General features: G+C 37.6%; 1 non-coding gene across 1 annotated transcript; it reads right to left on the minus strand.

Moving 5' to 3' along the window:
• Positions 1-8,291: 8,291 nt before the first annotated feature.
• On the minus strand, positions 8,292-8,398 carry LOC116135428. The gene has a single exon (XR_004128893.1). It is a non-coding gene; the product is annotated as a small nucleolar RNA R71 (small nucleolar RNA).
• Positions 8,399-13,676: the final 5,278 nt, after the last annotated feature.

Here is a 13,676-nt window from a genome sequence, read left to right on the forward strand (position 1 = left end):
CTTGCACATACTGCCCAAGACTCTTGGAAACTGTAGAAACAAACTGCAACCTGCACACCTGCTCAATCTGCTAGTGCAAAAACTACAACATGCCTAGGCTTCATTTCCAACACCCACCAATCTACACTAGTTGCACAAACATCATGGACTCTACATAAAATGCAGCAATCTAAATCAACAATGCATACACTAATAGAATAACAGAAACTATTTTCTTTGGCATAATTGATGAAGACCAACTTTTGGAATCTTTCGTGGCTCCCCCTGTAATCATTAGACCATATCACCAAAATAGAAGAACAAACAGACACCTTTCAACAAATGCCAATAGAGTCAAATATAGAACAGTGAAAGGCCAAAAGTTATTAAATTGCATGTATAGGTCCAACAAAATTAATTCCAAGATCATAACTATATATGAAAACTATATTGCATCAGATATTATACATTCACAATCATCCATGACCACATTAGCATACCATAATGCCAAACATCACAAATATTCTCAATGAAAAATATGAAAATAGAATGTAGAATATAAGATTTAGTTATGCTTTTGCTAACACATAAACATTTTGCACTAACAAAACTAGCCTTAAATGTTTTTGTATCTCACATTATCTCACACAATGTTCCTGATTGATAACAACAATGGGGTGAATTTCAGATTCTGAAACTACCTCAGGTTCAACAACTTCGTCTTGGAGCTGTTGATGATCAGTCGCATCATTTTTGGTCTCCTAAGTCTACCACAATGGCCACTTTTGGCATTTTTGTATTCTCAAGTGTTGTTTCCTAATCACAAAGTTACATACATTGCCATTAAGTTCCAATATAAAACAATGCTAGAAATCGGAAATAAAAAAGGTACTAATAAGGAAAAGAATGAAAGGTTAATTACTTCAGGTTTCTAGCAACCACACCAACAGAAATTGAGCAGGAATGATATGATAGAGGAAGGTAGCATGAATGCCATGGTAACCTTTTGAAGCAACATCATGGAAACATGATATAGCACTACTATAATTATATTTAAGCTTAAAATTTATACCATATATGGTGAAAAATTACAACTAAAATTTGTTCTTACATAGAAGATGCCATTGGTATCAAGTTCTTCATGAGGATGTGGACCATCAAAAACATTCTTGATGATTAGCGCATTCAGCAACTGCCAAGGGTTGATATCATATATATATTTAGCTCATAAATCATGACACACACAAAATTGCATAATGAAAAGTGACAATTATTTAGTTACAGGATAAATTACGCAAAAGATGATGAAGATAATGCAGAAGGGTACTATAACGCCCACTTTGAGGTATGTGGTTTTGTATGCTTATTTTTGTCTTGGTGTTGTTTGTTGGCCCTAAGTTAAATTGCTATGTTGTTATTGTTGATTGGTTGCCCTTGGGTAAGTTTGTTCGGTGTTAAAGTTGCTTGGATGCCCTGAATTTGGTGAAGCCTTGGAGAATTATGGAAGTGCAGACTTCGCCGGGGCAAAGACAAGGCTTCGCCGCGGCGACGTATGCTCTGTATTTTTTCATCGGGGCGAAGAGTCGGTTGATTTTTCTAGTGAAGTTTCTAGAGAATTTTCCATAGGGGTGAAGTGACCATTCTACCCCTAATTAGCAGGAAAAGTGGGGAGTGAAATGCAAGGAAATTTCAAGGAGAATGCATTGGAGTGGGGGTGGATGTGTAAAGAATTAAAGGGTAAAGATGGAATTTCCAAGAAAGTGCAAGGGTAAAATGGGAAATAGTGCTTATTTATATGAGCTAACAAGGGTTTAGCCTTAGAAACCCTCCCATTCTCTACACCCCATACACTTCTACTACTCTCCATTTCTCTCAATTCTTCATCCATTTTGCTAAGGAAATTGAGGGCTTTTGGTTGGATTTTGACAAGGATTTGATCCTAAGCATCAAGAGGTAAGGATTCTTGCTCTAGACATGAGATTAATTTATGTTAGTATGGAATTCTTATAGAGTTTATGCTTAGGGTTTGAGAAAGAGAACAAGTCCAACAAAGATAGTGAGCTTTTGTGACACTACTCAAGAAAAAGGTAAGTAAATCCAACCCTAACCCTTGTTTGAGCAAGTAAAAGCATAGAGATTGTTTTATGTGAATATTATATGAAGTTTGTATGCTTGAGATTTGTGTATGAAACTCGTTATTGAGTTTGATGAGGATCCATGAATGGGTTTTCTACATGAGAAGGGTTGGTTGAGTTGATAGAATTTGATAGAAATTGGGTTGAATTTAGAGAGAGTTTAAGAGCATTTATGAAGTGTATTTTCTTGGCTAGGATTTGTGATGATTCAAGGGAGTTTTACTCTAATTATGGATGGTTTAAGAAAGAAGGAGAAGTATAGTTAAAGTAGAATTTAAGTATGCATGCTTGTTGTTTGATGAAATGCCTAAGAGAAGCATATGCATGAATAGAGAAACTTAATTTTGTGCATCATTGCATATCTGCATTGCATAATTGCACCTAAGAAAGAAGCATAAGCATGAGCCATCCACATGCATATATTTGCATATGCATAAGAACTTAAAGAAAGAATAAAGAATTTTAAGAGTAAAGAGATGCGTGCAAATGCAACACCTAATTTTACCTCACTAAATTCTAATGCAAAGTCGTGTAGTAGCAAAGAGCAAGTAAGGGTCTTTCCCGCAGAGGATTTGTGAACTTAATTAATTATCTACTTCTAATGGGGTTTGTCACGAATTATAAAATCTCAACAAATACTAAAAAGAACTCAAAGAAAACAATGTAAATCAAGCAATTAATGATGATAGAGAAATCAATAAGAGAAATTGGATTGAAGGTTTATTCGCCACCACTAGACATGAATTACATAAAATAAAATCACTCGTTAACTTTCTACCCTCTTAATCACATCAGCTCAGAAAATACCAAACGTTGATAAGTTCTATCTCTCCTTACTGAGTCGTTGGATTAGACACGGTCATAACCCAATTCCCTATTTATTAGATAACCTAGGATATGATCTCTAGATTCAAAGTAATAAAAGCATTAGGTTGCGAGAGACCTACTGAATCAAGGCTAAACTCGTATGGTCGTTTTAGTTATCTCGAGTGATTACTCCCCATGTATGCAGGCATACACTTTACCACTAGTTATTTAGGTTAATAATGCGCGATTCCGTACTAAACAACCTAAATTTGCATTAATAGATTAATCCTAACGATTTAATTGGCCACATAAACAATTAAGACAATCTATCTAAACCCTATTCACAGAGAAATAATCACATAACCAAGAAGGATCAAAAGATAAAAAGATGCAGATTTTATTGAACACAAGACATGTCTAGGGTTTTGAAATCACCCTCAATCATAAAAGAATTAGTTCTTCATGAATAAATATGAGAACATCATTGTATTATTCATAACAAATAATAATAACAAAGAAGAAGAAAAACTTAGTGAAACTTGGTTGGATTAATGAAGTTGATAATGATCTCTTCCAATTCTTCTTCTCCAAGCCTTCTTTAATCTCCCTTTTTCTTCAGTTCTTCAATAATCTTTGTTCTCTCTTTTCTTTATCTCTAAAAGAATTCACCTTTAAATAATACTAAAAGACTTCTATTTATATCCCACAAGGGTTAGGGTTTTGTTTTCCTTAATTTTAGTTAGTTTAGGACTCTTAAAACCCTATTTTCCTAGTCAAAAACGGAGGAGAAGTTCCCAGCTGTCGTGATTGTGCCGTGGCACTATGCTGTGGCATAGTAGCTACTGGAAAAAGTGTGCTGCGGCACTGTGCCACGGCACAGTAGCTACAGGTCTTCTTCCCGCATCATTCCACTATTCTTCAGAGATGGTGATTTTTGGACTCGATAACGATGGAATTTGGAAAAGTATTAAAAATATGAAATGTAGCCCTTTGAATCAAATTTCCAACAGTCCAAGAATAGTCTTAATCTGAGTTCTACATCTCAAGATATTCTCAAAATACCGAGGCATTCTCAAGTTGGAACGTAATCTAGAATCTTCTCTTTACTTCAACTTCCATAACTTCTTCAATTTAACTCCGATTCTCGATCCGTTTGTTTCCAGTCATCACAAATTCTCTCGCAAACATCATCTCTCATCCGAATATTATTTTTGAGCCTTATTCCCTAAAAACACAATAAAAATACCCGTGATCCCGAAAAGTGTGTTTATGAAACAATTAAGTTAATTCATGTGAATTAATCCTAATTTCCAACAAATGATACCTATAAACCACTAAGTGTATGTGTATTTTCAAGCACTTATCAAGTAAAGAGAAAGAAACAAAAACACTAAAGAATTAAAGAAAGAAAGGTGCTAAAAAAGAGAAAAGAATAGGTTATTGCGATGGGGAACCCGTGAGTGCTAAGAAGAAGAAATTCCCACATACACGCCAACTTAATTCAGTGGCATAAGAAGAAGAAGAATTTGTATGGCCCGTAAGAGTGTATGTGGATGAGGGCTGTACCAAGAAGAATTTCCTACATGCATGCCACCTTAATTGAGTGGCCTAAGAAGAAGAAAGAATTTGTACTGTTTGCAAGAGTGCATGTAGATGAGGACTGTACTCACTAACACGGCCAGGGTTTCAAATCATACATCAACCGAGTCCGATCAGCATAGAAAAAGAAAAAGAAAAAGAATAAGAACAAGAATAAGAACAAGAATAAGAATAAGAAAGAATAAGAAAGAATGAGAAGGGATGAGAAAGCTTGAGCAAGCAAGAAAAGAAAAGAAAAGCAAGAAAAGAAAAGAAGAGCTTGAGCAAGTAAGAAAAGAAACAAAATAAAAAAGAGAAAGAAGAAAAGAAAACGCATGTCTATGCATTACTGCATATGCATTTCATTCATGCATTTTACGATGATTTCCATCATGGTTAGTGAGACTAAGATTAGAAAGAAAGAATAGCAAGAAAGAAAGAACAGAGAAAATTAGAAAGAAAGGAAAGAACAGTGAGAACTAGAAACAGAGAAAAAACAAAGAAAAAATGAAGAAGAAAAGAATAGAGTAAGGAAAGAACCAAAGTATAAGTCGTGGGGATAGAGGAGTAGAGGATTTACTTACTGAGCATTTTTGTGCTCACCCCGTTGTTTTTCCATGTTTTGTAGGAAATAGGTGAGAAGCGGTCGGATGGACATCGACAAGCGGAGAGAAATGGCATGACTATCCATCGTTGTAAAAGCTTTTGTATATGTGGTTTTGCTATGTACAGAATAATATATGTTAAGTAAAGAAAAATTTTGGGCCCAACTACTCTTCATTTATTATGTATGTTTTTCATAGTATATATTCTAAGTATACTAGTAGAAAAGGAGTTATTATAGGTACTTACCATTGCATTGCAGCAACATAACACAGCTTGCATCCTATAAAATATAGAATAAGTAACAATCAGTATATCCACAAAAATATCATGGTTGTCTCTAACCTTCTTGTGGCTATCTCTTATGCTTCGTGGGGTACCTTTCCCAAATGTTCAGTTTCTTCCCATTTCCCCCAACCTCTAGACTGTAGCTGTAATTATGGGTTTATGTCTCATCACCCATGAAACAAAGGAATGCCATATACACTGGAGCCATCACCACCTGAAAAGCTTCAAAATGGAGACAAAAGTACTCTCCAAAACAGTGGAAAACCTAAATAAAGATCATAAAATAGAAAGAATTCAATATTATACGATTTGACGGCTTGGATATGTCGGCGATAGCGACTCTGGCGAAGCGAGACCGAGCTGGAGGTACTGTGAAATGCATCACTCGTGGATGCAAATGACGAAGGTGGTGTCCTGGCGTACGGTTATGGTAGCGACTCTGGCGAAGTTGCGACGACGAGGTTTAAGGTTGAGAGATTTTAGGTGGTGGGGGCTAAATGGATTTTTCTTAATGGTTTGGTTTGCAAATTTAGGGCAGATGAATTTTGGGAGGGAGATTTAAATTTGGGGAATTCTAATTTTGGAAATTAGGGTTATTGAAATGAAAAAAAAAAAATTACGTTTAGGAAAGTGACGTGGCAACTTGCTGACGTGGCATATGAGGTGGCAACACCACATCATATATCACATCATAGAGTAAGAGAATGGTGTAAAAAGATTGTGTAAAGATATTATTACTCAATACAGAAACAAGCATAGGTAAATAGCAACAAGAACATAACAGTCTCCAAAACACACAAAAAGCTTCATGGTCTTTCTTCATTATTCTCTACCCCTCTTCGTTTTATCTCTTTTATCTTTCTCTAGCTCTTCTCTGATAATCCGAGGATTATACTATTTTATTTAAGCTTTTAGGTCGGATTTTAGATACTTCTTAGTTCATTTATGCCTGAATTGCTACTTCATTCCTTACATTTTGTGTTTCAGGCCAAAATGGACATTTTGAGCAAATAATGAGCGAATTGGAGTTTTTGGACTCACGAGTAAGCGGATCTCAAAAGTTGGGAGAGTTCTGAAGCAAAGTGAAACACTATGAAGCTTGTTCCCATGGGAGACCATCAAAGACCGAAGATTCAAGCAAAGAAGCAAGCGGAGGGCAATTCTATAATTTAAGAATTCTTCATGAAGGTTCGCCGCGGTGAAAACTATTAAGCACGAGATTCATTTTTTTTCCTCGTCGTTGCGGCGAAGTCTGCGAATTTTAGTTTTTCCAAAACGCACAATTTTATTTTAGGAAAGTTTTAGGTCTTTGGGCGAGGTATAAAAGAAAAACTTTACCATTTTCGTAGGGGGTCGTCCAACTTTCGTCTGTTCTCATTGAGTTTTGGATAGATTTGAGATTTAGAGAGAAGATTTGAGCTTGAATCTTGTGGATTCTTCAACTAGGGGAGATCTCTACTCTTTTCTCTGCATTTCAATATGTTGAACATTGTGTTTATTGTTTTTCTTGCTGTGTATTTTGATTTAGTTATGAACTAACCCATTTTGGGTTAGGGTTTTGATTAAGTTCGGATTTCTATGGGTTAATGAATTGATTATTGCTATTTCCATATTCTATTGCATAGATTGTGTGGTTATTCTGTTTTTAATGGAATTTATTTGATGAATATGATGAGATTGAGAAATGAATCATATTAAGCTTCTTGGGTAATCACCATTGTAGTATTAAATGCTAGAGATAGATTTGAGAATCAATGAAATCAATCTAGGATTCCCTTAGCTTAATGAACTTGGATCTATTATTCTTTAATTTGTTGGGTGCGGAAGTGTAATAGGGAAAGTAGGAATTCATAGCCTGAGAAGGTATGTTTAACAACTTAGAGAATTCGATTTACAATTTGTGCATGTGAATGTGGAATTAGCATAATCCGTAGGCTTAATCCATACAATTCGAATGAAGTCAAAACCCTAACCATTTGTTAAATTGATATTATCCTTGTTTTTAATTCTTGCTTTCATAATTTAGTTTTTAACATTTAGCATATTTTTGTTTTAGTTTTAGTTTACTTCTCTCCTGTTAATCCAAACAAATTCGATTGCTCCAACTTGAAAAACACTTAGGAAAATTAATGCTTAGCAACCAATCCTCGTGGGAACGATACTCACTTATCACTTTATTACTTTGTGCGACTAGTGCACTTGCTATTTATGCATGTTGTAGTTACAACTTATCAAGTTTTTGGCGCTGTTGCCAGGGATTGAGTTTTGTGTTAACATTAAATTTTTCTTGTGTTAGCTAGATTGGAGCTTTATTTTCACTTAATTATTGTTTGTTTAATTTTTGTTATTCTTTTAGGTTGGTTTGTGATCTCACTCTTTCTATTTTTCTGTGTAGTTTATGTGAAGAGCAAGACGTCACCAGTGGTTCCTGTTGATCCTGAGATTGAAAGAACCACTAGAAGACTTAACAGAGAACGAAGAGAAAGAGAGGCTACAGTGGAACCGGAGGTTATAGTTGTTGAGATGGTAGAAAATAGAACACTAAGGGAGTTTTCAGTTCCCTCAGTTGATGGCAGTGGGTCGAGTATTACTAACCCAGCACTACAAGCCAATGACTTTGAGATAAAGCTGGCAATCATCCAGATGATCCAACAGTAGGTACAGTTCAAGGGAGATTTGAAGGAAGATCCAAATCTACACATTGCCAATTTTTTGGAGATTTGTGATACTTTCAAGTCAAACGGAGTGTCAGATGACGCCATCAGATTGAGACCATTCCCGTTTTCATTGAAGGATAAAGCTAAGGGATGGTTAATGGTATTACCAACAGGAACGATTACAACATGGAATGATTTAGCATAGAAGTTCCTGACCAAATTCTTTCCTTCAGCAAAGTCGGCAAAGCTAAGAAATGATATCACATCATTTCTACAGGAAGAGTCAGAATCATTGTATGAGGCTTGGGAGAGATACAAAGAATTACTGAGAAGGTGTCCACATCATGGGTTGCCAGTTTAGATGCAAGTCCAAACATTTTATAACAGATTGATGGTGAATGTGCAAACTATGGTCTCCGAAAGAAGCTCACGAGTTGCTTGAAGTTCTGGCAAGCAACAATTATCAAAGACCTAATGGGACGGTGCAACCAAAGAAATCTATGGGCCTTCATGAAGTTGATGCATATACAACCATTTTAGCCCAACTGACAGCACTTCAGAAACAGTTGGGAAGTATGCAGGTAAATTCCATTCAAGCACCTCAACTAACTTGTGAATTTTGTGCAGGTAATCACGTGAGCAGTGACTATCAAGTGGGGAACACGTTTGCTTCAGCATCATCATCGGAGCAGGTTAACTACTTGGCAGGAAATCAAAGGCAACCGAACAATCCGTACTCCAACACAAATAATCTTGGTTGGAGAAATCATCCGAACTTGTCTTGGGGCAATCAAAATCAACAGAATCAGCAAAACAATCAATGGAACCAAAGAGCATTGCCAAACAACCAAACAGGGGTGAACAATCAATCAGGAGAGCAAAGAGTGACAAAATTGGAGGACATGTTTGGAAAGTTTATGCAAGAGACCACAAGTTTTATGAATGAGATGAGAACAAATTTCAGAAATCAAGGGGCGTCCATTCAGAACTTGGAGGTACAAGTGGGGGTCAATTGGCTGATAAGTTAAATGAGAGACCACAGGGCTCACTACCAAGCAACACAGCGACTAACCCACGTGAGAAAGAAAATGCGATAACTCTGAGAAGTGGGACAGTGTTGGAAGAGGTGGAAAAATCAAGGGAAGAAGAAAGTCCATCAAAGGGAGAGAAAAAGGAAGACTCTGATAAAGAGGTTGATGAAGAGATAGTTGCTGAAGAGAAACCATCTAGTTCTAGGGAAGAAGAACAAAAACGGGAAGTGAGGTAAAGACAAAGGAAAGAGAAATTGTCATTTCCCGAGATACCACCAAAATTGGCACATCACACTCCTTCTGTGCCGTTTCCTCAAAGACTGAAGAAAAAGAATCAGGATAAGCAGTTTTCCAAATTCATTGAAATATTTAGAAAATTGCATATTAACATTCCTTTTGCAGATGCATTGCAACAGATGTCGAGCTACGCGAAATTTCTCAAGGAGATTTTATCCAACAAAAGGAAGTTAGAGGATGAGGAAACAATGATGCTCACGGAGGAGTGCAGTGCCATTCTCCAGAAGAAGCTACCCCTGAAACTCAAAGATCCAAGGAGTTTTACTATTCCTTGCATTATATGAGACATTACCTTTGATCGAGTTTTATGTGATTTAGGTGCTAGCATCAATTTAATGCCTTTTTCTGTTTTCAGGAGATTGGGAATTGGTGAAGTTAAGCCAACGACCATGTCATTGCAACTCGTAGATAGATCCATCAAACATCCAAGGGGTATAGTCGAAGATGTGTTGGTAAAGGTGGACAAGATTATATTTCCGGCAGATTTTGTTGTATTGGACATGGAGGAGGATTAGGAAATGCCTCGTATTTTGGGCTGACCATTTTTGGCCACGGGAAGAGCACTCATTGATGTGTAAGAAGGAAAGTTGCAGTTAAGTGTTCAAGATGAAACAATAACGTTCAATGTGTTTGAAGCTATGAAGTTTCCATCCGAGTCGGATTCGTGCTTTAGTGTTGATGTGGTGGATAAACTAGTAGCGGAGGTCATTGAAGAGAACACCCCACAATTACCTCTAGAAGTGTGTATTACCCAATCAAGAATAATAGAGGTAGATGAGTCGGCAAGGAACGAATGTGCTAGATTGTTGAAAGCACTTCAGCCGACTGATAAGAAGCCAGATCTAGAATTTGAGGAATTGATTTTGAAAAAGAGAAGGAAAAGGAAACAAATGAAGAACCTCCAAAGCTCGAGCTAAAACTTTTACCTTCCACCTCAAATATGCGTATCTTGGGAATCAGAAACCTTCCTAGTAATATCAGTTCAAGGTTGAGAAATTGGAAGAGAGCGGTTAATTCGGGTGTTAAAGGAACAGATCGGCAATTGGATGGACTATTTCATATATGTAACGCCCCACTTGAGGTATGTAGCTAATGTTCTTATTTTGCTCTTATTTGAGTCGGTTTATTATTAATATTGTTTGGTTGGCCTAGTTGAATGGAGATATTGGTTGGTTGAGTGGTTGCCTTGAAAATTATGAAGACTTGGCGAATTTGGGTTACAGGCTTCGCGTTCAGTGGCGAAGAGGTGTTACTACCATGGTGTAGCTGCTGTACGTTTTTGTGAGGCGAAGAAAGTTCTTCACCGCGGCGAAGAGTCGGCTGAGTTTGATTTTTTAAGTTTTAGACATTTTCTTCCCTGGGAAATTTGACCATTCTACCCTAATTATTAGGAAAGTGGGGAGTAAAATGTAAGGAAATTTCATGGAGAATATGTTGGTATGTGTGATTGTAATGAATCAAAGGATAAGATGGAATTTCAAGGAGAGTAAGGGCAAAATGGGAATGCTTGCCCATAAGTTGAGTTAAAAGGATTTAAGTCATTGCAAACCTTTCATTCTTTCTCCACCGCCATTCTCCTTCCTACTTCCTCTCAATTCCTCTTTCATTAGTTCAGGATTTTTAGAGGGTTTTTTGGAGTGATTGGGGTAGAAAATCAATCTAAGGCATCCTAAGGTAAGGATTCTTGCTTTGGATGTGAGGTTTTGTATTATTTGTATATTAAAGTTGTATGGTTTTATGTTTAAAGGGTAGAGAAAAGTCAAGCAAGCAATAGGAAAAGAAAGTACTAGTGAGAGTTTCAATTACAAGGTAAGTAAATCCACCACGTTGAGGTTTGAGAACTTTTTTGAGTAGAGATTTAATAGCAATTATGTATGCATGTATATGCTATGAAATTGAGATTATTTATCCATGTTGTGATTGAATCACTTCATTTAAGAGAAGTGTTGATTGTGATGAGAAGATGTAGTTGAGATGAAGTTTGGAAGGTTTTAAGTAACCTTTTTAGAAGTGTTATTCCTTGGCAGGATTATAGCTATGGTAGGGGTTTTCTCCATTTGGGATGGTTAGAGAAAGGAATAGAGCTATTGTTTAGTAAAGTCTTTATATGCATTGAGTTGTTTGATGAAATGCCTAAGAGAGGTTTAAGTATGAGTAATAAGCCAAATTCTTGCAATAGCATGTTGGCATCTCATAAGTGCATTAGTGGTGGAAGCATCCATATGCATTAAGTGCATTGAGGAGTGACTTAAGAAAGAGTAGAAAACTTTGTGAATGAACTACTTTAAGAGTAGAGAGAAGAGAAGTGCTAGAGTAGAGTTAATGAGAAGAGCACTAAAAACAGGTAGGTGCTTTGTGATCTCCTCCCGATAGTTATGAAAAAGGGTAGATGCTTTGTGATTCCACCCGATAGTTATGAAAAGGAAGGTGCTTTGTGATCTCCACTCGATAGTTATGAGAATGGGCTGATGTTTGTGATCTCCACCCGAAAGTCACGAAGAGTGGGTTGGTGCTATGTGAACTCCACCTGGCCGTGCCTTCGGCAAGATGAGGCCATGACATATAGCAGAGGTTAATAAAAAGAAAGCTGTGTGAAAGAGAAACAGAAACAGAAACAGAAATAGTGCAAGGAAAGAATAAGAGAAATAGTTACGGGGATAGACAAATAGAGGACTTACTTACTGAGCATTATTTTGTGCTCACCCCGTTATTTTCTTGTGGTTGTAGGATCTAGGTGATGTTGCAGTCGGTTGGGCGTTGGCAAGCGAGGAGCAATAGCCACACTGTCCCCTGGTTTGAATGGCATTTTGTAAATGATACTTTGTTGCAGAGAATGTATATGCATAATACAGAAAAATTTTTTGGGCCCATTTACTTTTATTATTGTACATGTAATTATTAGTATACAGCAGCTATTACATTTTTGGTATCAGAGCAAAGATTTTGGGATTGGACAGTGTACTATTCTCATTGCCACGACGTCCGATAACCGACTGTGTGAGTTAATTCTTTCCTCACTATAATTGTTTTCGAGTTGATAATGTGATTGTTTTTGTAGATGAGGCGTAGTTACTGAAAACGTGGTAAGGGTGTGGTAAATGAAGGAGAACCTCTAACCACAGAGCCACCTTCCTTTGGTGAAGCTAGGGTTGGGGAATCATACAGCAAGTTTTGGCAGAAACCAAGGGAGAGTTGTAACCCCCTTGCAGGTACCACCGACTCCTAATGTCGAAAGAGGACAACCGGTACTCCCCTAGTACAGATAGAGTTGAACCGATTTACGGTCTTTCAGTCAACATCAACCCTTAGAGTTTAAGGGTACTACGGATCCAGTAATAGCAGAAGAATGGTTTAGGTCCGTAGAACGTACCACAGGTTTATTCCCCATGACAGACGGGAGAAGATCCGGTATGCGAGTTTCTTGTTTTGGGGTGATGCCGAATTGGTGGGAATTAATGGAAGAAACCCATGATGTGGCAACGATGACTGGGAGAGTTCAGGCAAGAGTTTGGGGAGAGTATAGATCAGAGGACCAAGTTCATGGAAGGTCCAAGAATTTATTAGCTTATAGTAAGGGTCGAGTACCATGAAGGAGTACTCGGTGAAATTCAACTCTCTTGCAAGGTTTGCACCCGGAATAGTTAGCTCCGGCATTGAGAAGAGATAAGTTTGTGCACGGGTTGAAGCCGGAGATAGCCGGGATATAGACAAGTTTGATCCCCTGAACTTATAGTGAGGCCTTGAGGTAGGCAATGAAGGCGGAGATTTTCGAGAATAAATGCCCCCAGTAGGTTCCTCGAGGAGGACCAAGTGGGCCATCTTCCGCCCCGCAGAGAGAGAAACAGGAAGGTGTGAAAGGCCAGAATGAAGAATCAGAAGAGAAGTTTTAGTTATACAGAACATAAAAGAGTGGAAGAATAAGTGACCCTGGATGGAAGGTTTCCTCTTTGCCCTAAATGTGGGAGGAACCACCCAGCAGAATGTCTAAGGGACCAAAGAGTGTGTTATAGGTGCCGACAGACGGGCACATGATGAGAGATTGTAAAGCTTCACTTCCACCACCCGCACTGAGGTTCTGGAGGTACTACGAATGCCAGGGTGTTTCAGTGGCACAGGGTGAAGCAGAGGCTAGTCCATCAGCCGTCACTGGTCAGTTATTATTTCATTCAGTTCCTTTATAACTTTAATTGATTCAGGAGCCACTCATCCTTTATATCGTATGGGATGATTGAGAGGTTAGGTTTGAAACCTATTAGAGTGACTCAACCCATTAAGATAGAGTTACCCGATGAGATTTGTGT

Source organism: Pistacia vera, unplaced genomic scaffold, assembly GCF_008641045.1.
Source record: "Pistacia vera cultivar Batoury unplaced genomic scaffold, PisVer_v2 Contig3, whole genome shotgun sequence".
NCBI lineage: Eukaryota > Viridiplantae > Streptophyta > Magnoliopsida > Sapindales > Anacardiaceae > Pistacia > Pistacia vera.